General features: G+C 41.3%; 1 pseudogene; it reads left to right on the top strand.

Moving 5' to 3' along the window:
- Positions 1-1,222: 1,222 nt before the first annotated feature.
- On the top strand, positions 1,223-21,740 carry LOC138071830 (ferritin heavy chain pseudogene; annotated as a pseudogene).
- Positions 21,741-23,312: the final 1,572 nt, after the last annotated feature.

The raw sequence follows: 23,312 nt of genomic DNA, 5'->3' as shown, positions 1-23,312 counted from the left end.
CTGCCGTTTGACCCAGAGCCCGCGTCTGGCCGCCCACACCGTCTGCCATGGGAAGGTTGCGAGAATACCACTGGCGCCCGCGCCCCTGCCCCTGCCCCGCCGATTCCTGCCCCACAGACGCCTGGTCCCAGCCACCATTCCCTGGGATGGGGAGTGGCCCTCCACGCTGCCCACATCGCCCTCACAGGTGCGTCAGAACTACCGCCCCGAGTGTGAGGCCGCACTCAACAGCCTCGCCACCCTCGAGTTCCACGCCTCCTTCCAGTGCCTGGCCGTGGCCTTCTACCTCGACCATGAGGACGTGGCCTTGAAGCCTTTCTCCTGCTTCTTCCTGCTCCGCTCCCTCGAGCACAGCAAGACAGCCCAGAGCCTGATGTTCCTGCAGATCCAGCGTGGGGGCCGCATCTGCTTCGTCGACATCAGAAAGCCTGAGACCCAACAGTGGGAGAGCACACTCCAGGCCATCCAAGACACCCTGCACCTGGAGAAGAGCGTCAACCAGAGCCTGCTCGACCTGCACCAGCTGGCCACCAACAGCAGTGACGCCCACCTGTGCCACTTCCTGGAGACTGGCTCCCTGGACCAGCAGGTCGAGTCCATGAAGGAGCTGGGGAACCAACTCGGCAACCTGAGCAACGTGGGGTTCCCGGAATGTGCCCTGGCAGAGTACTTCTTTGACAAGCTCAGCCTGGGTGACGGCGACAAGAAGGACTGAGCCTGGACTGGACTTTCCCCCGAGTCCTGCCATGCAGACTGCAGTATTGCCCTTGCAGAATAAGTTCATTTAAGTTTTCCTTCTTTCAGTGTTGCCAGTTCTTCCAATAAATCGCTTCCTAAGGAAATAAAGGTCCCTTGTTGATTCATGTGTGCAAACCCTTAACCTTTCAGGTTTTAAAACAGGTATCCAGGAGTCGCTTGAGCTACAAATGCCCTGTCCACAGGCCGCTCAAGATCTGCACAGAGGGAGGGAAGAAGGCGACCCATGGGACCCTGAACAATACAAAATGTACCTTCCCCTAATAAACAATGTGGTATATGGGGTGGGCGTGGGTCAGGTGAGGCCCTGGTGAATGTGGATGCCTGTGAGTAGAGGAGACGTAAAAATATGGCCTGAACATCATGACTGGGGTTGATCTCCAGAAATAGTGAAGGGAAAGGGATTGGGAGGGGAATGAAATCAAGGGGTCTTCATTTTGTTTGAAGCAGAGTTCTGGGTAGCAAGATGGGGGCCCTGCATGCTGCCATAACAGAGTCCCTCACTGACAAGCTCACCCTGGGCTTCAGTGACGATCTAAGTGCAGCAGGGCTGGCTTTCCTAGAGACACACTTCCTGTGGTCACCACTGCTGAGCATGGATGCTGCCCTTACAAAACATCCATGTGTGATTTTTTTACTTGAACTGTACCACCCTGTGATAAAGTAGCATGATACCACTCAAAATTTACCTTAATGGAAGGGCTGAAAAATATGATATAAAAAATGTCTGATTCACTGATATGGCAGGAAACATTCCTTTCTCAACATATTCATATACATTACATAGAGTATGTCAAATACCTAAGAATAATTATGAAATAGCATTGCCGATCATCATACTTTTAAGTATGACCATCTCAAGAAAAATAAAGAACTGACTTCTTCACAGTACTTTTTTCACAAAGCACAGACTGTTAGGAATCACTCTTATAAACCTCTAGTGTACCTGGGCTGGAAATATGAAATTTTTAAAAACCAGTCTTCCCAGGTTATATTTATGACTGGAGCAGGATTGCAAGATGCCTCTTAATATTACAAAGGGGACCAACAAGTAGTTTTTTTTTTTCAACTTCTAACATAGTAAACCTAAGACTTGAGAAAGTACTTCAGTACCTCCATATTTGCTGGTATGTAATTCTGCAGTTTTATTTTTCCAGTCAGATGGGGAAAGCATGGCTCATGAACTTTTGTTGACTGAAGTGCACTGTTCTTCAGAGCTATAGCTCACATAACTGCCAATTTACATGAAATGGTCCCTCGGCGACATTCACTCCTACAATGCAAGACACTTTGAGAGCAAAGTTCTCATCTTTGAAACTGCTTTGCCTTTCCAGTTATAAATACAAAACTATTCAAAGCACATTTAAAGGTAGTGTGGTATTATTTGATTTAACAAAGAGTTCTGTTATATGGATGCACACTGAAATATTTATGCATAAAATATCTTAGCATTTCTTCAAAATAATAATGGGTGAGGAAATATCGCCAGGAGTCAGTAACTGTTGAAGGTGGGAGATGGTATAACTGAGCAGAACACTGTGGGTCATTTCTAGGAGAGACCCCTGCCCCATATCCTCTGCCTTAGCTCCTCTCTGAAGTACCTAAATAATAATACCTTTATGTACATTTCCTGAGTTGTTTTACAGATGTTAAAACCATCACCAGAGAATTCTCTGGCAGGCCAGTGGTTAGGACTTGGGGCTTTTATTGCCAGGGGCCCAGGTCCAAGCCCTGGTCACCTGGTCGGAGAACTAAGATCCCTCAAGCCACATGGCACGGTCAAAATAATGTTTTTTGTAAAATTTAACACCACCAAATGGAAGAAATTTAACTACTTGATGATCTGAGCATGTACCTCCCTCCAGACTTACTGGTGCCTAAGGACTGATAATGTTGACCCCTGTGACATCGCCCTGGTACCTTACCATCAATCAATCAAAGAACTATGCACAAGCTGATCACATACCCTGAGATGCCCCTTCCTCAACTTGCCTTTCAAAATGCTTTTCAAACCTATCAGGAAGTGTGGGTGTTTTGAGCATTAGCTATCCTGAATTCCTTGCTTGGTTCCCTGCAGTAAATGCTACATTTCTTTGCACCAAAACGCAGAGTTAATAGATTACTTTACCGAATGAGGGCGAGTGGGCCCAAGTTTGGATTGGTAACAATGGGAATATGGGAATTTATTGTAATACTCTGTCTACTTTTGTATACATTTGAAACTGACCACAATCTAGAGATAACTCATACCTTCCAAAGCACACCAGCATAGTTTGGTTACAAAGTATTGCAAAAACAGTATTTTAAGGGTTTAATGTGAAATTTACAGCACTGTTTTAAGGTAAATCTTGTTTATAATAATAACCAAAATAACTTGAATAAAATCTAGTTAGTTCTCCTTCACATTCATATATCTCATAAGAGATGAGTTTCCAGTATTTATACCATTTTTATAATATATTCTAGAACCTTCCGTGGTAACATTTTTTAGTATTTACATACCAATATTCTTGGATAACTTAATTTGAGAAAATATTTTTCACTCCTGACAAAACCAATGCATAAATCTTTCACTGCATGTGAAGAAATATGAAGAAAATAGGACAACATGTAGTTTTGTTTTTATGTATAAGAAACATATGGTTATGCTTTTTTTGAAATTGTTGATTGACAATGTGAAACATTTATATTTAACTTCCAAAATTAACTTTACTCAAAAAAATTCCCTTTGGCAATTAAGATTTCAAAAGCAGATGAAAGGCAATGATTTGATGTCCCATTTACAAAATGTAGCTTTACAAGTTATTACATTGAAGAACTAATCTAATGTGTAGGTCATGGCCACTTGAACTATTTCCCAGTTTGACAAAGCAACAAGTTTATTCAGCACCCCTGATTAAAAGGATTAGCATCGATTTTGGAAACATTGAAATATGATTTGAAGCTTGTTTCCTAACATGGAGGAGTCTACAAAATGTGTTGTTTCTGAACTGTAAACATGATTAAGGGATCCAAATGATAACATGTGAATCATGACTTCAGACCCTAAACAGTTTTTCTCCCATGTAAGTATCTCTTCTCTCCTCAGAGACAGTATTATTACTCAGGGCCCTCAACCACCAGTGCCACCATCTCCTCCATCCCTTCCTCTCCCCTGGCAGACGCACTCATGCGACATTTCCCCACATAATCCCAGACCAGAAGTTAGGATTCTACAGCACAGTTTGATGGTGATGACTGAAGAGAGTGGGGGCAGTTGATACCAAGGCTTTGGTATATGATCCATTAGTGTGGCTCACTTCCAGCACTCTGGGCCCACAGATTTACAGCTACTTTCACACAAGCCCTTCATTATCTCAGTCTTTACATACTGTTCACAGTCTTTTGTATGTTTTTAAAACAGTGTATATTATTAATCACTTTCATCAGAACACAGCAATGTAATATATGAAATACCACCCACTGTCCAATCAGTATTTCAGATGACATTAATAGAACCAAATTGATTCTTATCCTATTTGGTACTTTTCTCTCTTTGCTGACTTTAAAAGCTAAAGATCATGCCAGAAACCCCCTCTTAATTGTCTTGCAAACTCTTATATTCCATGAGTTCATCTAATACTTTATTAACCTCATCAATATGTTGAGGCTATACACCCTATTGGTGAAACATGTCCTTCACCTCCAGTCTCTACTTTGTAACGTATGCACCGGTGTCTTTAATTTGACCTAAACTACTTTTTCAACCTCCAAAGAGTGACTATTCATCCTGGAATTTTAAAAGACAAATTTACATTAATTTTCTCTATATACATTCAGATTTTATATGCTTCAATCTCACATTCTTGTTAGTATCTGCTTTTGAAGACTGAAGAGTTCTTTCTTAAAAAATTTCCCTCAGTAAATTTCTCCAGCCCTCAACTATATAAACTGCTATCACTGAAAATGTTTCCAGCACTGCTAATGTTCCACCTGTACTCTGTAGCCAGAGCTGAACAAGGAAATCTGCATGTTAAAAAAAGATCAGTGTGGATTTCTGCTGGGTGCCATGACATTTGACAACTTATACCGGGAGACAGTTTCTGCTTTTCTCAGACTACCCCCAAAACCAGAGCATATGATTGCATTCATTGGTTGGTTGTTAAATCATTCATTTTGTAAAAATAATAATTATCTAATAATTACTGTCTGCCATGCCTGGTTGGGGTATTGTTGGTACAATGGTGACTGTGCCCTCATGGCAATCACAATATGCATAATCTTTCTCTTCCTAAAAGGAAATTTAATTTGGCTAACACTGAAAAACATGTAAATCCAGTTTGAACATCTGGGAGCTCATGGTTCATGAACTGCTGAAGCCTGGCTTGGAGAATTTTGAGGATTATGTTGCTACAGTGTGAGATGAGTAAAATTGTGTGGTAGTTTGAACATTCTTTGGCATTGCCTCTCTTTGGGATTGGAATGAAAACTAACCTTTCCAGTCCTGTGGCCACTGCTGAGTTTTCCACATTTGCTGGCCTATTGAGTGCAGCACTTTCACAGCATCATCTTTTAGGATTTGAAAGAGCTCAGCTGGAATTCCATCACCTCCACTAGCTTTGTTCATAGTGATGCTTCCTAAGGCCCATTGGACTTTGCATTCCAGGACGACTGGCTCTAGGTGAGTGATCACACCATTGTGGTTATCTGGGTCATGAAGATCTTTTTTGTATAGTTCTTCTGTGTATTCTTGCCACCTCTTCTTCATATCTTCTGCTTCTGTTAGGTCCATACCAATTCGTTTCTGTCCTTTACTGTGCCCATCTTTGCATGAAATGTTTCCTTGGTATCTCTAATTTTCTTGAAGAGAGCTCTAGTCTTTCTCATTCTGTTGTTTTCCTATATTTCCTTGCATTGATCACTGAGGAAGGCTTTGTTATCTCTCCTTGCTATTCTCTGGAACTCTGCATTCAGATGGGTATATCTTTCCTTTTCTCCTTTGCCTTTAGCGTCTCTTCTTTTCTCAGATATTTGTAAGGCCTCCTCAGAAAGCCATTTTGCCTTTTTGCATTTCTTTTTCTTGGGGATGGTCTTGATCCCTGCCTCCTGTCCAATGTCATGAACCTCCATCCATAGTTCTTCAGGCACTCTATCAGATCTAATCCCTTGAATCTATTTCTCACTTCTATTGTAAAATCGCAAGGGATTTGACTTAGGTCATACCTGGATGGTCTAGTGGTTTTCCCTCCTTTTTTCAACTGAAGTCTGAATTTGGCAATAAGCAGTCATGATCTGAGCCACAGTCAGCTCCTGGTCTTGTTTTTTTCTGACTGCATAGAGCTTCTCCATCTTTGGCTGCAAAGAATATAATCAATCAGATTTCACTATTGACCATCTGGTGATGTCCATGTGTAGAGTCTCCTCTCGTGTTGTTGGAAGAGGATGATTGCTAAGACAAGTGTGTTCTCTTGGCAAAATTCTATTAGCCTTTGCCCTGCTTCATTTTGTACTCCAAGGCCAAATTTGCCTGTTACTCCAGGTAGCTCTTGACTTCCTCCTTTTGCATTCCAGTCCCCTGTAATGAAAAGGACATCTTTTTTGGGTGTTTGTTCTAGAAGGTCTTGTAGGTCTTCACAGAACAGTTCAACTTCAGCTACTTCACCATCACTGGTTGTGACACAGACTTGGATTACTGTGATATTGAATGGTTTGCCTTGGAAACAAACAGAGATCATTCTGTCATTTTTGAGATTGCACCCAAGAACTGCATTTTGGACTCTCTTGTTGACTCTGAGGGCTACTCCATTTCTTCTAAAGGATTCTTGCCCACAGTACTAGATATAATGGTCATCTGAATTAAATTCACCCATTCCAGTCCATTTTAGGCGATGTTCACTCTTGCCATCTCCTGTTTGACCACTTCCAATTTACCTTGATTCATGGATCTAACATTCCAGGTTCCTATGCAATACTGTTCTTTCCAGCATCAGAGTTTACTTCCATCACCAGTCACATCCACAACTGAGTGGTGTTCTTGCTTTGGCTCTGCCTCTTCATTCTTTCTGGAGTTATTTCTCCACTCTTCTCCAGTAACATATTGGGCACCTACCTACCGAACTGGGGAGTTCATCTTTCAGTGTCCTGTCTTTTTGCCTTTTCATTCCTTTCATTGGGGTTCTCAAGGCAAGAATACTGAAGTGATTTGCCATTCCCTTCTCCAGTGGACCACATTTTGTCAGAACTCTCCGCCATGACCCGTCCGTCTTGGGCAGCCCTACACGGCATGGCTCATAGTTTCATTGAGTTAGATAAGGTCGGGGTCCGTGTGATCAATTTGATTAGTTTTCTGTGACTGTGGTTTTCAGTCTGTCTGCCCTCTGATGGATAAGGTAAGAGGCTTCTGTAAGCTTCCTGATGGAATAGTGTGACTGGGGGAAACTGGGTCTTGTTCTGATGGGCGGGGCCGTGCTCAGTACATCTTTAATCCAATTTTCTGTTGATGGGCGGGGCTGTGTTCCCTCCCTGTTGTTTGACCTGAGACCAAACTATGGTGGAGGTAATGAAGATAATGGCAACCTCCTTCAAAAGGTCCCCTGCAGTGCTGCACTCATATATTACATCTTCTTTACGCCTTCATCTGTTGATGGGCACTTGAGTTGCTTTGGTATCTTGGCTATCATAAGTAATGCTACTATGAACAATGGGGTGGATATATCTCTTCAAAGTGGTGTTTTTATTTTTCTTTCCCCGATATACACTGAAAAGTGGAATTGCTAGGTCATATGGTAGCTCTATTTTTAGTTCTCTGAGAAAGCTCCATACTGTTTTCCAGAGTGGCTTCACCAATTTCCATTCCAACCAACAGTGTAAAAAAGGGGTCTCTTTCCTCCACATCCTCTCCAACATTTATTATTTGTGTTCTTTTTGATGTCAGGCTTGAGGTGATATCTCATTGTGGTTTTGCTCTGCATCTCCCTGATGATTAATGATGTTGAGCATCTTTTTCTGTACCTGTCAGCCATCTCCACCATATGCTACTTTATAAAAGAAACTTATCGTACCTCCTCTGTAAAGAACCAAAGCCAAATAACTGGCACCTAGGAAATACTTTTTTCTTTGCATGTACAATACAGGGTCATGCTGATCCTTGAGCTTACTGGTTTTCATGGTAACTGAGTCTTAAGACACTACATAAAGGTAAATTTATCCTCTTCAACAGATTTGCATTCAAGCACTTGCTGAAGTGAATTGGGACAAGAAAAGTGATTTTAACAGGTATCAATTTGCAATGGCTCACAGCTACTATATTTATAACTGACAGTAACCAAATTCTGGCTGCTATCATTCCATACAGGGGAACCACATTTGTAAAATACCTAGCTTTGAAACTCTTGCGTAGGGAGTTGCCTTAGGCAATTTTGCTGCAGTAAAGCTGTCTAACAAGCAACCTCAAAATCACATTCACAGGTCTGCAGAATGACATTTGCAGGAGTCAGCTTCTACCTGCTAGGCTTGGCTATAGGTTGAGTTTGGTTGAGCTAGATTCCCTTCTGTTCTACATGTCTCATTTCTCTGCAACCTGCCTAGGGCATGTTCTTCAAATGGTGGATGGAAGAAACATAAGAGGCCATGCCCAACCATGCAAGCACACTTACATCTTTTGGTCAAACTTGACAAACCTTAGGTCTTCTCATATATCATTGACCAAAACAATTGGCTTGGAACACCCCAAGTCAGGGAAGAGAGGATTATTTACCACCATCAATGAAGCCATGATTAGGACAGGGAGCGAAGAAAGAATTTTGAGTCAATAATGCAATCTACCACAAGGAAAGGGAATTCTTGGAATGGCAGGGAGAAGGTGAATGGTAAGAGTCCAATCTCAGTCCATCTTGGGTCTCCAAACAGGTGGCAGGCTAGACTGACATGGTTTGGATGACTGTAATGACTGACAGCAACATCAGTAAATTACTCAGACTGGGCAACTGTGCAATAAACACAGATGACAATTCAGACTTTAAAAACCAACAACAGCTTAAAGAAAAATCTGGTGACATCTTTTGTTCATGCCACAAATCTAGTTTGAATAAATCAAGTGATCGCAAAAAGCAAGCATTTGAAAATGTAGATGTTGTTAGGCTTCCATCTAGTGGCCAACAAGAGCATCTGCTCAAGATGGATGCTGAATAAAGCATGTTAAAGGCAGACCAAAAGTGAAAACAAACAAAAATGCCCTATACATTTAGTATGGGTGAGGCTGAAAAGTCAAATTCAATGGGTGTTAAAAGACAGAGTATTTATAGGCCAGGAACTTGTTTCTCAAGGATTTCTTTCTTCTGTAGTATACCTAGAACAGTTTCACACACAGAAATTAACAAGTAATTATTGATGGATTCAATAATAGGGCTTAGTATTTGCCAGGGGCTGGAGGGAAGGGGATTGGGAAGGGTCTGCTAATGGGTATGAATGGGTACATGGCTTCCCTGGTGGCTCAGATAGTAAAGCATCTGTCTGCAATGTGGGAGACCCGGGTTTGACCCCTGGGTTGGGAGGATCCCCTGGAGAAGGGAAATGGCAGCCCACTCCACTACTCTTGCCTGGAAAATCCCATGGGCAGAGAAGCCTGGTAGGCTACAGCCCATGGTGTTGCGAAGAGTCAGACACGACTGAGTGACTTCACTTCATTTCATTTCATTGATGGATTCAGTTTTACCAGTTTCCCTTTCCCATAAGGAGTATTCAATCCTTTTTTTTCTGAATGTTTTATTCATCTTATTCTACCGCTGGGTGGTAGAAAAGAAGCCATCATTAACATGAAAATTTGCTTCCTTCAATATTGCCAAGTGATGAAAGTAGTAACATTTCATGACAAATGAGCTGCACAGCCTACTCTGAATTTCATCTTTGTTGCACAGTCTGATCTTTGGCTGACACACTGCTCCTTTTAAAAAAAAATAACAGCCTTATCAAGATATGATTGCATACCATACGGTTCCAAGTATACCATTCAATGTTTTTTAGTACATTCGAAGAGTAATGCAACAATCACACGACTACATCATTTCAAGGCATTTTCATTATCCCCCAGAGAAGCCATGTACCCATTCATACCCATTAGCAGTCACTCCCCATTCCCCTTCCCTCCAGCCCCTGGCAAATACTAATCTACATTTTTTCTCTATAGGTTTGTCCATTCTAGACATTTCACATAAACGGAACTGTGCCATATACAGCCTTTTGATACAGATTAAAATAAAATTTTTAAAACATATCAAGGAAAATCTAGAAAGGTGATGTATCATGCTTCAAGGTCAATCTTAGCATGTAGGTTGGATTTCCATCTTTTTCCCTAGGGGCAGGAAGTTAGATAACCGACAAGAAGGACATATGATTCTGAATTGGCTCTTTTTGTCCAGTTACTTGATTCCAGGCACAAAGGTCATTTAAAGGACCAAGTCTTAGGTAGTCACCTCAATGTACCTCAGCCCAGAACGGGGGAGCCTGGTAGGCTGCAGTCCATGGGGTCGCGAACAGCCAGACAGGACTGAGTGACTTCACTTTCACTTTTCACTTTCATGCACTGGAGAAGGAAATGGCAACCCACTCCAGTGTTCTTGCCTGGAGAATCCCAGGGATGGGGAGCCTGGTGGGCTGCCTTCTATGGGGTCGCACAGAGTTGGACATGACTGAAGTGACTTAGCAGCAGAGCCTAAAAGGAACTCTCAGTCTGTCCCAGGTCTTTGTTTCAGTATCTTTCATCATCACACAGTAGAAAGACTTCTCACTTAGACGTCTATTCCAAATGGCCAGTTCAACCACAGACCCTAAAGTTGACCCACTGGTCTCTCCCTGGGGCCAGCCCCCAATAATAGTAGCCATGCTCCTCAACATCTTAGCTTTGTCCCAGGTTATAAGACACTGCTTGGCTTGCAACAAACTCTTCCCTCTGCTTGATTTAGATTTCTTTTGTTCCTCATTCTTTCCATTTCTTAAGGTGGGAAGTTCGATAATTTCAGACTTCTTTTTGTTTTTTAATATAGGTATTTGGTTCTTATACATTTCCATCTAAGCACTGATTTAGCCACATCTCACAAATTTTGATATGTTGGATTTTACTTACTGCCTGCCAAGTCACTCCAGTCACGTCTGACTCTTTGTGACCCTATGGACTGTAGCCCTCCAGGCTCCTCTGCCCATGGGCCCATTCCAGATAATTTTGAAACACCCATTATTCTTTGACTTTTGGATTATTTAGAAGTATATTGTATTATTAGCTTTCAAATATTGGGGGATTCATCAAATATCTTACTGTTAATGATTTCTAGTTCAATCCCACTGTGGTCAGAGAACATATCTTGCATGATTTAAATCTGTTAAAATTTACAGAGACCTGTTGTGTGGCCCAGAATTTAGTCTGTCTCAGTAATTGCTCCATGTATACTCAAAAGTGACATGATTCTAAAGAATAAGTTTCTAAAGATTCCTCTCTTATGTGTCTATGATTTTTCTTCACATGCGTATTATTTCTTTTTCTTCCTCTTTCTTCTCCTTATTCTAGCAAGTAATACTCCACTGATTGACTACAGAGAGAAAACTATGTGGTTTTTAAGCCATGCACATGTATTAACTTTTTAAAAAACAAGCATTTTATTTTGAAATAGTAAAAAGTGATACTTGACTCATACTGGCAGGCTAGAAACAAAAACAATTCTCTAAATGAGAAAGGATATAGTTAGCAAACCAGAGATTTTGAGGCATGCCTGAAAGATAAAACCATGATATGCTTTCACAATTATAAAACCAGAGAATTAAAAGTAACTGCAGCAGACTACTGGGAGATCAAGATAGCAAAGGAGGAGGACGCTGAGCTTACCTCCCCTCATGAACAGATCAAAAATACATCTACATGTGGAGTAATTCATCACTGAAAACAAAATGGAGACTGACAGGAAGGCTCTTCTATTCTACAATGAAGACTGGAAGAAGGATACACATAGGGAGGGAGGGAGGGAGGGAGGAGAAGCAATAGGATTGGGACCTGTGCTCCCAGCAGGGAACACAGACGAGGGAGATCACATGTGCTTGGGATCTTCCCTGGGGAGTGAGTGGTTCAAACCACATACTGGGCACCCCAGACCTGGGGTCTGATCCGGGGAAGATGAGTCCCCTTGGCTGGCTTGAAGACCAATAGCACTGGCAAGGGTGCTGTGAGAAACCTAGACACCACTCATGTACACACCTGCTGGCTGTTAAAACAAGGCAGAGGAAGAAGATTGAGACGGACTGGGACTCTATCCAGTTTCCTGCAACCACCCTAGGGCATTCCCCAGTCTACTCCAAGTGCATGCTCTGGCCCGTCTTGCTCCATCACATAGCTCCCCACTAAGGCAAAGGCTGCCATTGCTGAAGAGAGCGCACAGTTGTGGGGTATGGAGCTGGCTCAGACCCAGCACTACATCTAAATGGGGCAAGGGCAGCCAATGATGGCACTCTAGGGAGGCAGCAGGTCAGGAATATCTGGAACTCAGACTGGGTGCTGGGACAAACCAAGCACAAGCCCAGACCCACACACGGAACCCACTCTGGCCCCTCTTGCTCCAGCGCTGCTCCCTTCCAGGGTCAAAATGTTGATGCTGGGAGAAGGGAGAACATACATTTAGAGGAAACATAACCAGCTTAGACCCAACCCTCTAGGCTTCTGCTCCAGCACTTTGGGACTCAATCCCACCCCGAATAGAGTGGCATTTGCCACCCAGCATAGGAGAAGCCCCATCTCATACCTGGCTCTGACTCTAGCTCCTCCATCTCCAGCCCTACTGCCCACCAAGGAGATAGCTGCCAAGAAATCCTTGGTGAAGATATGATTCATGCTCACTTCAGATTCAGCTCTACCACCAAAGCTACTGGGCACACACAAATTGTTTAAGGATGCTCCCACAAAAGGACACGCCTTCAAGAATGGGACTGGTCACTGTTTTACCTAATTTCAGAGAGACAGACAAAGTTAAACAAAATGAGAAGATGAAGGAATTTTTTTCACACACACACATGAGAAAAAACTCTGAAAAATGAAAAAAATACTGAAACAGATAATTAATTGACCAGATAAAGAGTTCAAATAATTAGTAATAAGAATGCTAAGTGAACTAGGGAAAAAATAGATGAATATAGCAAGAATTTTAACAAGAAACTAGAAGATATAAAAAAGAACCAGTCAGAGCTGAAGAATACAATAAGTTAAATGGAAAAAAAAAAAAACACTACGAGGGATTAACAGCAGACTAAGTGATACAGAAGCATGCATAAGAGATCTGAAAGATTATGAAAACCACTCAATCAGAACAGCAAAAAAAAAAAAAAAATCCAGTTCAAGAAATGAGAACTGAAGGGACCTCTAGGAAAACATCAAATACGACTAACATTTGTATTATAGAAGTCATAAAGGAGTATAGTTAATAAGAAAAAAACAGAGATCAAAAATAAATTTGATAGATTTATGGATGAAAACTTCCCAAACCTGAAGGAAATTGTTATCCAGGCATAGGAAGCAAAGAAGGTCCAAAATAAAAGGAAAGCAGAAAGATCTACACCAGAATGTATCATAATTAAAATGGCAAAAATTAAACAGAATTCTAAAGGCAACAAGAGAAAAATAGAATCATATACAAAGGAACACCCATAATGCTATCAGCTGACTGATAGCAGAAACTTTGCAAGCCAGAAGGTAGAGGCATGGTATTTTAAAGTGATTAAAGGGAAAACTCTATAACCTAAGACGCCCTACCCAGCAAAATTATCATTCAGAGTTGAAAAAGAGATAAGGAACTTTGCAGAGAAGCAAAAACTAAGAGTCCATCAATACTAAATCAATCCTAAAGAAAATGGTAAAGAATCTCCTCTGCATAGAAAATCAAAGGCTACAACAAGAACTAAGAATGTACAGAAAAGGAAAAACCCCACCAGTAAAGGCAAATATATAGTAAAAGCTATGGAGGAACCACTTAAATAAGCTAGTATAGATATTAAAAGACAAAAAACTGAAAAATCAACTATAAATACAATAACAGTTAAGGCATCAATATGAAGATGTAAAGTATGACATCAAAAACACAAAATGTGAAGGAAGGGAGCTAAAATAACGAAGACCTTTTACAATATGTTTGAATTTAAATGACTACCAGTTAAAAACAATTATAGTTATAAGTCACCATATCTGAATCCCAAGGTAACCACAAATCAAAAACCTACAGATTTACAAAAACTAGAGAGAAAGGAACACAACTATGCCGCTAAAGAAAATCATCCAATCATCAGGGAAGAAACTAAAAGAACAGAACAGAGGGTCACTACAGAAACAACCAGAAAACAAATAACAAACTGGTAATAAGTACATACACATCAATGATCACTTTAAAGTTCAATGGACTTAATGATCTAATCTGCAGAAAAAAGGTGAATGACTGGATAGAAAAAAAAATTACTGGATAGAAAAAAAAAAAAAAACATGACCATCTATATGCCACCTACAAGAGACTTATTTAAGAGGTAAAGACAAGCATAGGCTTAAAGTGAAAGGATGGGAAAAGATTTCTCATGCAAATAAAAATGACATAAAAGCAGAGGTGGCAATACTCATAGTAGACAAAACAGACTTTAACACAAAGTCTATAACAAAAGACAAAGAAGAACATCATATAATGATAAAGGGATCAATACCAGAAGAGGATATAACATTTGTTATCATATATGCATCTATTATAGGAACATCTAAATATATAAAGCAAATAGATCAGACATAACAGGAGAAACAGACAATAATACAATAATAGTAGGGAACATTAACACCTCACTTATATCAATGGACAGATCATCCAGACAGAAAATCAAACAAGGAAACAGTAGTCTTAAATGACACAATATACCAGTTGGACTTCATAGACATCTATAAGACATTCTATCCCAAAACAGCAGGATGCATATTCAAGTGTACATGGAATATTCTCCAGGCTGGATCACATACTAAGGCCAAAAAACCAGTCTCAATAAATTTAAGAGGATAGAAAGTATATCAAGCATTTTTTCAGACCACAATGGTATAAAACCAGAAGTTAATTACAAGAAGAAAAATGGGAAAACACTACAAAAACCAGTGGGTCAATGAAGAAATCAAAGAGGATATTAGAAAATACCTCAAGACAAATGGCAATGGAAACACAACTTTCCAGAATCTATGAGATAAGGGGACTTCTGTGGCAGTTCAGTGGTTAAGACTCTGCCCTTCCAATGCAGGAGGTATAGGTTCAAATCTGGTTGGGGAACTACTAGGAAGATCTCACATGCTGTATGGTACGGTCCCCTCTCCAAACAACCACCACCACTGCCAAAAAAAAAACCAAACAAACACCCACAGAATAAACCCAAAATCTATGGGCCGCAACCACAGCAGTTCTAAGAGGGAACATTATAGTGATACAAGCATACCACAAGAGACAAAAACTTCAAACAACCTAACCTACCATCTATGGGAATTAGAAAAATAAGAACACAGTTAGTAGAAGGAAGGAAATTATCAACAGCAGAGAGAAAATAAGAGAGGCTCAAAAACCAATAGAAAAGATCAATGAAACCAAGAGCGTTTTTTTTTTTTTAAAAGATAAAACCACAATATTGATTATTCCAATCCAAGAATGTGGTATACCTCTCTGTTTGTATCATCTTTAATTTCTTTCATCAGTGTCTTATAGTTTTCTGCATACAGGTCTTTTGTAAACTCTCTTTACGTAAACTTATTCCTAAGTATTTTATTATTTTTGTTGCAATGGTGATGGGATTGTTTTCTTAATTTCACTTTCTGACTTTTCTTTGTTAGTGTATAGGGGCACAAAGGATTTCTGTGTATTAATTCTATACTCTGCCACTTTGCTATACTCAATGATTAGGGCTAGTAATTTTCTGGTGTCATCTTTAGAGTTTTCTATGAAAGAATCATGTTATATGCCAGCAGTGAGAGTTTTACTTCTTCTTTTCCAATCTGGAGTCCTTTTATTTCTTTTTCTTTTCTGATTGCTATGGCTAGGACTTCCCAAACTATGTTGAATAACAGTGGTGAGTGTGGGCACCCTTGTCTTAAATGACCATATTACTCAAAGCAATCTGTAGATTCAGTGTGATCCTGATGAAACTACCAATGGTATTCTTCACAGAACAAGAACAAATAATTTCAAAATTTGTATGGAAACACAAAAGTCCCCAAACAGCCAAAGCAATCTTAAGAAGAATGGAGTTGGAGGAATCAACTTCCCTGACTTCAGATCACATTATAAAGCTAGAGACATTAAGACACTATGGTACTGGCACAAAAACAGCAATAGGGACCAATGTGTTCCATTGGTCTACATTTGTATAGATAGAAAGCCCAGAGATTAATCCATGCACCTATGGGCACCTTCAACAAAGGAAGCAAAAATACACACCAGAGAAAAGACAGTCTTTTCAATAAATGGTGCTGGGAAAATTGGGCAGCTACATGGAAAAGAATGGAATTAGAGCTTTCCCTAACACCATACACACACACACACACACACACACACACACACACACACACACACACACACACACACACACACACATAAAAACTTAAAATGGATTAAAGACCTAAATGTAAGACCAGAAACTGTAAAACTCTTAGAGGAAAACATAGGCAGAACACTCTGACATAAATCACAGCAAGATCTTCTATGACCTATCTCCTATAGTAAAGAAAATAAAAACAAAAATAAACAAGTGGGACCTAATTAAACTTAAAAGCTTTGGAACAATGAAGGAAACTAGAAGATGAAAAGACAACTCTCAGAATGGGAGAAAGTAATAGCAAATGAAACAACTGACAAAGGATTAATCTCCAAAATATACAAGCAGCTCATGCAGCTCAATACCAGAAAAACAAACAACCCAATCAAAAAGTGGGCAGACCTAAACAGACATTTCTCCAAAGAAGACATACGGATGGCTAATAAACACAAGAAAAGATGCTCAACATCACTCATTATTAGAGACATGCAAATAAAAACTACAACGAGGTATCACCTTACACTGGTCAGAATCACCATCGTCAAACAGTCTACAAACAATAAATGCTGGAGAAGGTGTGGAGAAAAGGGAACCCTCCTGCACTGCTGGTAGGAATGCAAATTGATACAGCCACTATGGAGAACAGTATGGAGATTCCTTAAAAACACAACAAAAAACTAGGATTAAGACTATCATATGACCCAGCAATCTCACCACTGGGCATATACTCTGAGGAAAGCATAATTGAAAAAGACACACCTACCCCAATGTTCACTGCAGCACTGGGTACAATAGCTAAGACATGGAAGCAACCTAGATCTCCATGGGCAGATGAATGGATAAAGAAATAGTGGTATATGTAAGCAATGGAATATTACTCAGCCATAAAAAAGAACACATCTGAATCAGTTCTAACGAGGTAGATGAACCTAGAGCCTATTGCACAAGCTGAAGCTAAGTTAAAAAGAGAAGACAAATATCATATATTAATGCATATATATGGAATCCAGAAAGATGGTACTGATGATCCTATTTGCAGGGCAGCAAAGGAGACACAGACATAAAGAACAGACTTAGGGTCAAAGAGCGGGAGGGAGAGGGTGAGATGACCTGAGAAAGTAGTACTGAAACATACATTACCATACGTAAAATAGACAGCCAACGGGAATTTGCTGTATGATGCAGGGAACCCAAAGCCAGTGCTCTGTGACAACATAGGGGGTGGGGTGGGAGGTTTGAGAGGGAGGGGACATAGGTATACCTATAGCTGATTCATGTTGATGGATGGCAGAAGCTATCACAATATTGTAATTATCATCCAACTAAAAATTAAAAGGAAAAAATCTAAGATAAACAAACCCAAAAGCCTAAAGACAAAAAGAGAGAGGACCAAAGGAAACCAAATAAGAAATGAAAGAGGAGAAATTATAATTAATATCACAAAGGTACAAAAATCATAAAAGAATATTTCAAACAGTTATATGCCAACAAATTGGACAACCTAGGAAAAAATGGATAAATTTCTATAAATACAAAAATTTCCAAGACTGAATCTGGAAGAAACAAAAAATCTGAACAGACTGTTTACTAGCAGTAAAGTTCAATTAGTAATAAATGAACTATCAGAAAGGGAAAGCAAGAAAACAACCTCATTTCAAATCACATCAAAAAATATATAGGAATAAACTTAACCAAGGACGTGAAAGACTTATACTCTGAAAACTATAAAACACTCATGAAGGAAACTGAAGATGCTACAAAGAAGGGGAAAGCTATGGCACCTTCATGGATGAGAAGAATACTGTTAAAATGTCCATATTGTCCAAAGCAATCTACAGATTTAATGCAATGCCTCTCAAAATACCCATGACATTTTCCACAAAACTTAGAACAAATAATCCTAAAATTCATATGGAACCACACAGACAAAGCAATCTTAAGAAAAAAAGAACAAAGCTGGAGCTATCATGCACTGTGATTTCAGACTATGCTACAAAGCGACGGTATCAAAACAGTAGCTTAAAAAGGCACAAAGCAGATGCATAGATCAGTGGAACAGAACAGAGTGCACAGAAATAAAGCCATGTACATTATGGTCAACTAATCCACCACAAAGGAAAGCAAGAATATACAACAGAAAAAAGACAGTCTCTTCAATGAGTGGTGCTGGGAAAACTGGACAGCTACATGTAAAAGAATGAGATTAGAACATTTCCACACCATATACAAAAACAAATTAAAACTGGATTAAAGACCTACATGTTAGACCAGAAACCACAGAACTCCTAGAAGAAAAAACACTATTTGACATAAAAGGCAGCAGTATTTTGGACCTGTCTCCTAAGCAAAGGAAATAAAAGAAAAAATAAACAAATGGGACATAAGTAAATTTAAAACTTTTGCACGTCAAAGGAAGCCATCAACAAAACAAAAAGACAACCAACTGAATGGGAGAAAATATTTTCAAATGATATGAATGATAAGGGGTTAATATGAAAAATATGTAACCAGCTCCTACAACTCAATAAAAAAAAAGAAAAAAGAACCCAAACAACCCAACTGAAAAATGGGCAGAACACGTGAGTGGACATCTTTCCAGGGAGGACATACAGATGGCCAACAGGCACATGAAAAGATATTCAACATCACTAATTAGAGAAATGCAAATCAAAAACACTTGAGAAATCTCCTCATACCTGTCAGAATGGCTATCATCAAGAAGACCACAAATAGCAAGTGTTGGCAAGGATGTGAAGAAAAGAGAACCCTAGTACTCTCTTGGTGGGAATGTAAATTGGTGCAGCTACTGTAGAAAACAGTATGGAGAATTCTCAAAAAATGAAAAATAGGACTACCATATGACCCAGCAATTCCACTCCTGGGCATATATCCAAAGAAAATAAAATAAAAACACTAATTTGAAAACATGTGTGTAACCCAACGTTCATAGCAACATTATTTACAATAGCCCAAGTATCCATCAACAGATGAATGGATAAAGCTGTGGTGTACAGAATACTATAATGGAATACTATTCAGCCATAAAAAGACAAAATCTGCCACTTGCAACAACACGAACGGACCTGGAGGATATTATGCTTCATGAAATAAGTCAGACAGAGAAAGACATATACTGTATGCTATCACTTATATTTCGAATCTAAAAAATAGAGCAAATGAATGTAACAAAACAGAAATAGATTTACACATTTAGATAACAAACTAGTGCTTAACAGGTTCCACTCGTACAGGAAGGGGAGACAGAAAGGGAGAAGGAGAAAGAAAGGAAGAGGTACAAGACAGAAGTAGGGGATTGAGAGAAACAAACTACTCTGCATAAAATAAATAAGCTACTAAGATATGTTATATAGCACAGGGAATAGAACCAATTATTTTTACAGTAACTTTGAACAGAGTATAGTCTATAGAGATATTGAATCACTAAGTTGTACACCTGAAACTAACACAGTATAAATCAACCTTACTTCATAAAAAAAAAGAAAAATAATATGCCTGTAGTAGAAAGCTAAGCACATTCAAAGAAAGTTCAAGAACAGAGTTGATGAAATCCAAGCAGCGCAGAAGGTCCTGGTGGACTGTGAGGTTGAAGAGCACCTCTCTGAACAACAGTTCTGTTTGCCACACCCAAGCTCTGACCCTACCCCAATCCTCCTTACCTTGGACAAAGCCAAAGTGGCATTTGATCAGCTTAATCTCCCAAAACTACACTCCAAAGACAGTGAATTACTTGACCAGGAAAGGAACCCAAATTAGAGCAGCTGCTGCTGCTAAGTCGCTTCAGTCGTGTCCGACTCTGTGCGACCCCATAGGCGGCAGCCCACCAGGCTCTGCCGTCCCTGGGATTCTCCCGGCAAGAACACCGGAGCGGGCTGCCATTTCCTTCTCCAATGCATGAAAGTGAAAAGTGAAAGTGAAGTCGCTCAGTCGTGTCCGACTCCTAGCGACCCCATGGACTGCAGCCGACCAGGCTCCTCTGTCCATGGGATTTTCCAGGCAAGAGTACTGGAGTGGGGTGCCATTGCCTTCTCCGAGCAGACATGAGGCAAAACAGAGGGACACATCTATCTGAAGAGCGATCCACGTAAGTTTTCTGATGTCAGAGAAATGCCATGCTTTTAGCATTTGGAAGGGGCCCTATACTACCTTAAAAGTTTTACGCCACATACACCCAAAGGAACTGACACACACCGCCTACCATACAAAGGAGATGCATGTTGATGAAATGGATGTCATAACTGTACATCAGATCCATGCTAATCATTTGATTCTGAGGCTAATCAAACGAATCCTTGACTCCCAAATATGGATGGACAAATGCTTGCCAGATATCTGAGGGAAATGAACGAGAGGATCATGATGAACAAACAGAACTATTTCTGGAGGAAAAAAACAAATGTAATACAGGAAAAGAAAAGAACATTACCAAAAAATGCAAATTCATGTCCTCTAAGGAAGCCGGTGGGTTTATAAAATGAGAATAGGGTGCTGTAAACGGGAGCAATTAGAGAACAAGAGAAAGTCCTTGAAAAACAAATATTACAGCAAAATTTAAAGTGTAATAGATGCCAGGTGCTCAGCTCAGTCTCTGCCCCACCCAGGCTCTGGTGGAACCTGGAACACTGGGCTCGAGCTCCGCCCACCAGCACGCCCCGTCTCCAACAGAAATGGAACTTCCGTCCCCCTCGTAAACCTGGTAACAGAACCCACTTCCGGTTCATCCCAGAGCTGCCGCCCTGATTTGAGCCGCCTGTCTCAGGCCACCTTCACTGTCCACCCTGGGGACTCTCCCAGGCTACCTGGGCCGGCGCCGTGGCTTCGCCGTCACTCTAGCCTTCTCACCTAGCACACCTGCGGTGCGAGTCAGGCTGCCCGCACCGCCCTCGCAGGTGCGCCAGGACTACCACCCAGAGTGTGAGGCCGCACTCAACAGCCATGCTGCCCTGGAGCTCCACGCCTCCTTCCAGTGCCTGGCAGTGGCCTTCTACCTCGACCGTGATGATGTGGGCTTAAAGCACTTCTCCCGCTTCTTCCTGCTCCACTCCCACGAGCATAGCAAGAGGGCTGAGAGCCTGATGTCCCTGCAGAACCGGCGTGGGGGCCGCGTCTCCTTCCATAACATCAGGAAGCCGGAGACCCAAGAGTGGGAGAGTGGTCTCAAAGCCATGCAAGATGCTCTGAACGTGGAGGAGCACATCAACCAGAGCCTGCTCGACCTGCACCAGCTGGCCACTGAAAAGCGCGACCCCCACCTGTGCCACTTCCTGGAGACCGGCTACCTGGACCAGCAGGTGGAGTTCATGAAGGAGCTGGCGGGCCATGTCAGCATCCTGAGGAAGACGGGGTCCGCGGAAGACGGCCTGGCAGAGTACCTCTTTGACAAGCTTACCCTGGGTGACGGTGACAAGAAAGACTGATACCTGGACTTTTCCCAGAGTCAGGGGTGACTGCACAAGGTCACTCTGTCTGCTATGCAGTCCCCAGTATTGCCCTTGCAGAAAAGTTCACTGAAGTTTTCCTTCTTTCAATTTTGCCGTTCCTTGCAATAAAGTGATTGGTTCCTAAAGAAATAAAGGTCTCTGGTTGATGTGTGTGTGCAAACTCCTAACTTCTCAAGTTTGAAAACATGTATCCAGGAGTCTCTCCAGCTTCCAATGCCCTGTCCACAGACAGGTTGGGATTTCCACAGAGGGAGGGAGAAGGGGTTCCATGGGACCCTGGAAAATACAAAATCCATTTTCCCCTAATAAGCAATGTGGTATATGGGGGGGGGGGGGGCGGTGAGGTGAGGCTCTGGTGAATGTGGGTGCCCGTGAAGAGTAGAAGTATGAAAATCACAATAATGGTGCCTCTGGAGGAAGAATGAAGGGAATGGGATGGGTCATGGATTAAAATAAAGGGTTCCTAAATTTTACCTGAAAACTCTGAGTTTGCTAAAATATATAAATGTTAGTGTTCGTTGATTCTGGGAAGCAGGATGGAGATCACAGATGCCAGACTGGTGGAGACCCTCTTTGACAAGCTCACCCTGGGTGACGGTGACAAAGGTAACTGAGCCTTAGGCTGGACTGTCCACAGACAAAGGGGTGACTCCCTAGGTCACCATGCTGGACATGCATGTTGTCCTTACAAAACATGCAAAGGTATTTTTATTGTGCACCTCCTTCCATTAAGGTTTCATGGCACCCCAAGCCCCAAATTACCTCAAAAGAAGGACTGAAAACCATAAGGCCAAGATTGAAGGTCAATTTGTAGTATTGAATATCAAGCAGCATGAATCTCTCTGAATGTTAAGATTCTGACTCTGGCTGCTTTGAAGAATGCAGAGAGTGAAGAGAGTTGAAGCTGGAAGACCAATTTAGAGACTCTGTACCAGGCCTAGAGAAACAATGGTGGCTTGATCTGTGGCGTTGGCAGAGGAAGAGATGTAGACAAATTTCAGATGAATTGCATGAGTCTATAATGTTTGCTTTATGCACCAGAGGTGACAGATGGGAAATGGTGAAAATAACCTAGGATCCAGTTTGGATTTGAACACCCTGCCTGATGGTCGTGCGATTTATGAAGCTGGGGGTGTCTTCAGGGGGACTCGAGGAGCTGGGAAGACGTGTCGTGTAAAATCTGGGATGCCTATTAGATACCCAAGTGGAACTGTCATGCAGGCAGCCAGAGAAATGAATCTGACGCTCGGGTGGGAGATCAGGTTTGGAAATACACATATGGGATGATATTAGCATATACATAGACGGGTTGAGGTCATGGAGTAGATTAAGCTGACCAGAAAGGAAGTAGGGAGATTACCGCATCAGTTCAGTTGCTCAGTCGTGTCCGACTCTTTGCGACCCCATGAATCGCAGCACGCCAGGCCTCCCTGTCCATCACCATCTCCTGGAGTTCACTCAGACTCATGTCCATCGAGTCCGTGATGCCATCCAGCCATCTCATCCTCTGTCATCCCCTTCTCCTCCTGCCCTCAATCCCTCCCAGAG

This window comes from Capricornis sumatraensis, chromosome X (genome assembly GCF_032405125.1).
Source record: "Capricornis sumatraensis isolate serow.1 chromosome X, serow.2, whole genome shotgun sequence".
Classification (NCBI taxonomy): Eukaryota; Metazoa; Chordata; class Mammalia; order Artiodactyla; family Bovidae; genus Capricornis; species Capricornis sumatraensis.
Note: the sequence above shows the minus strand (reverse complement) of the source record. Positions and strands in the feature narration are given on the sequence as shown.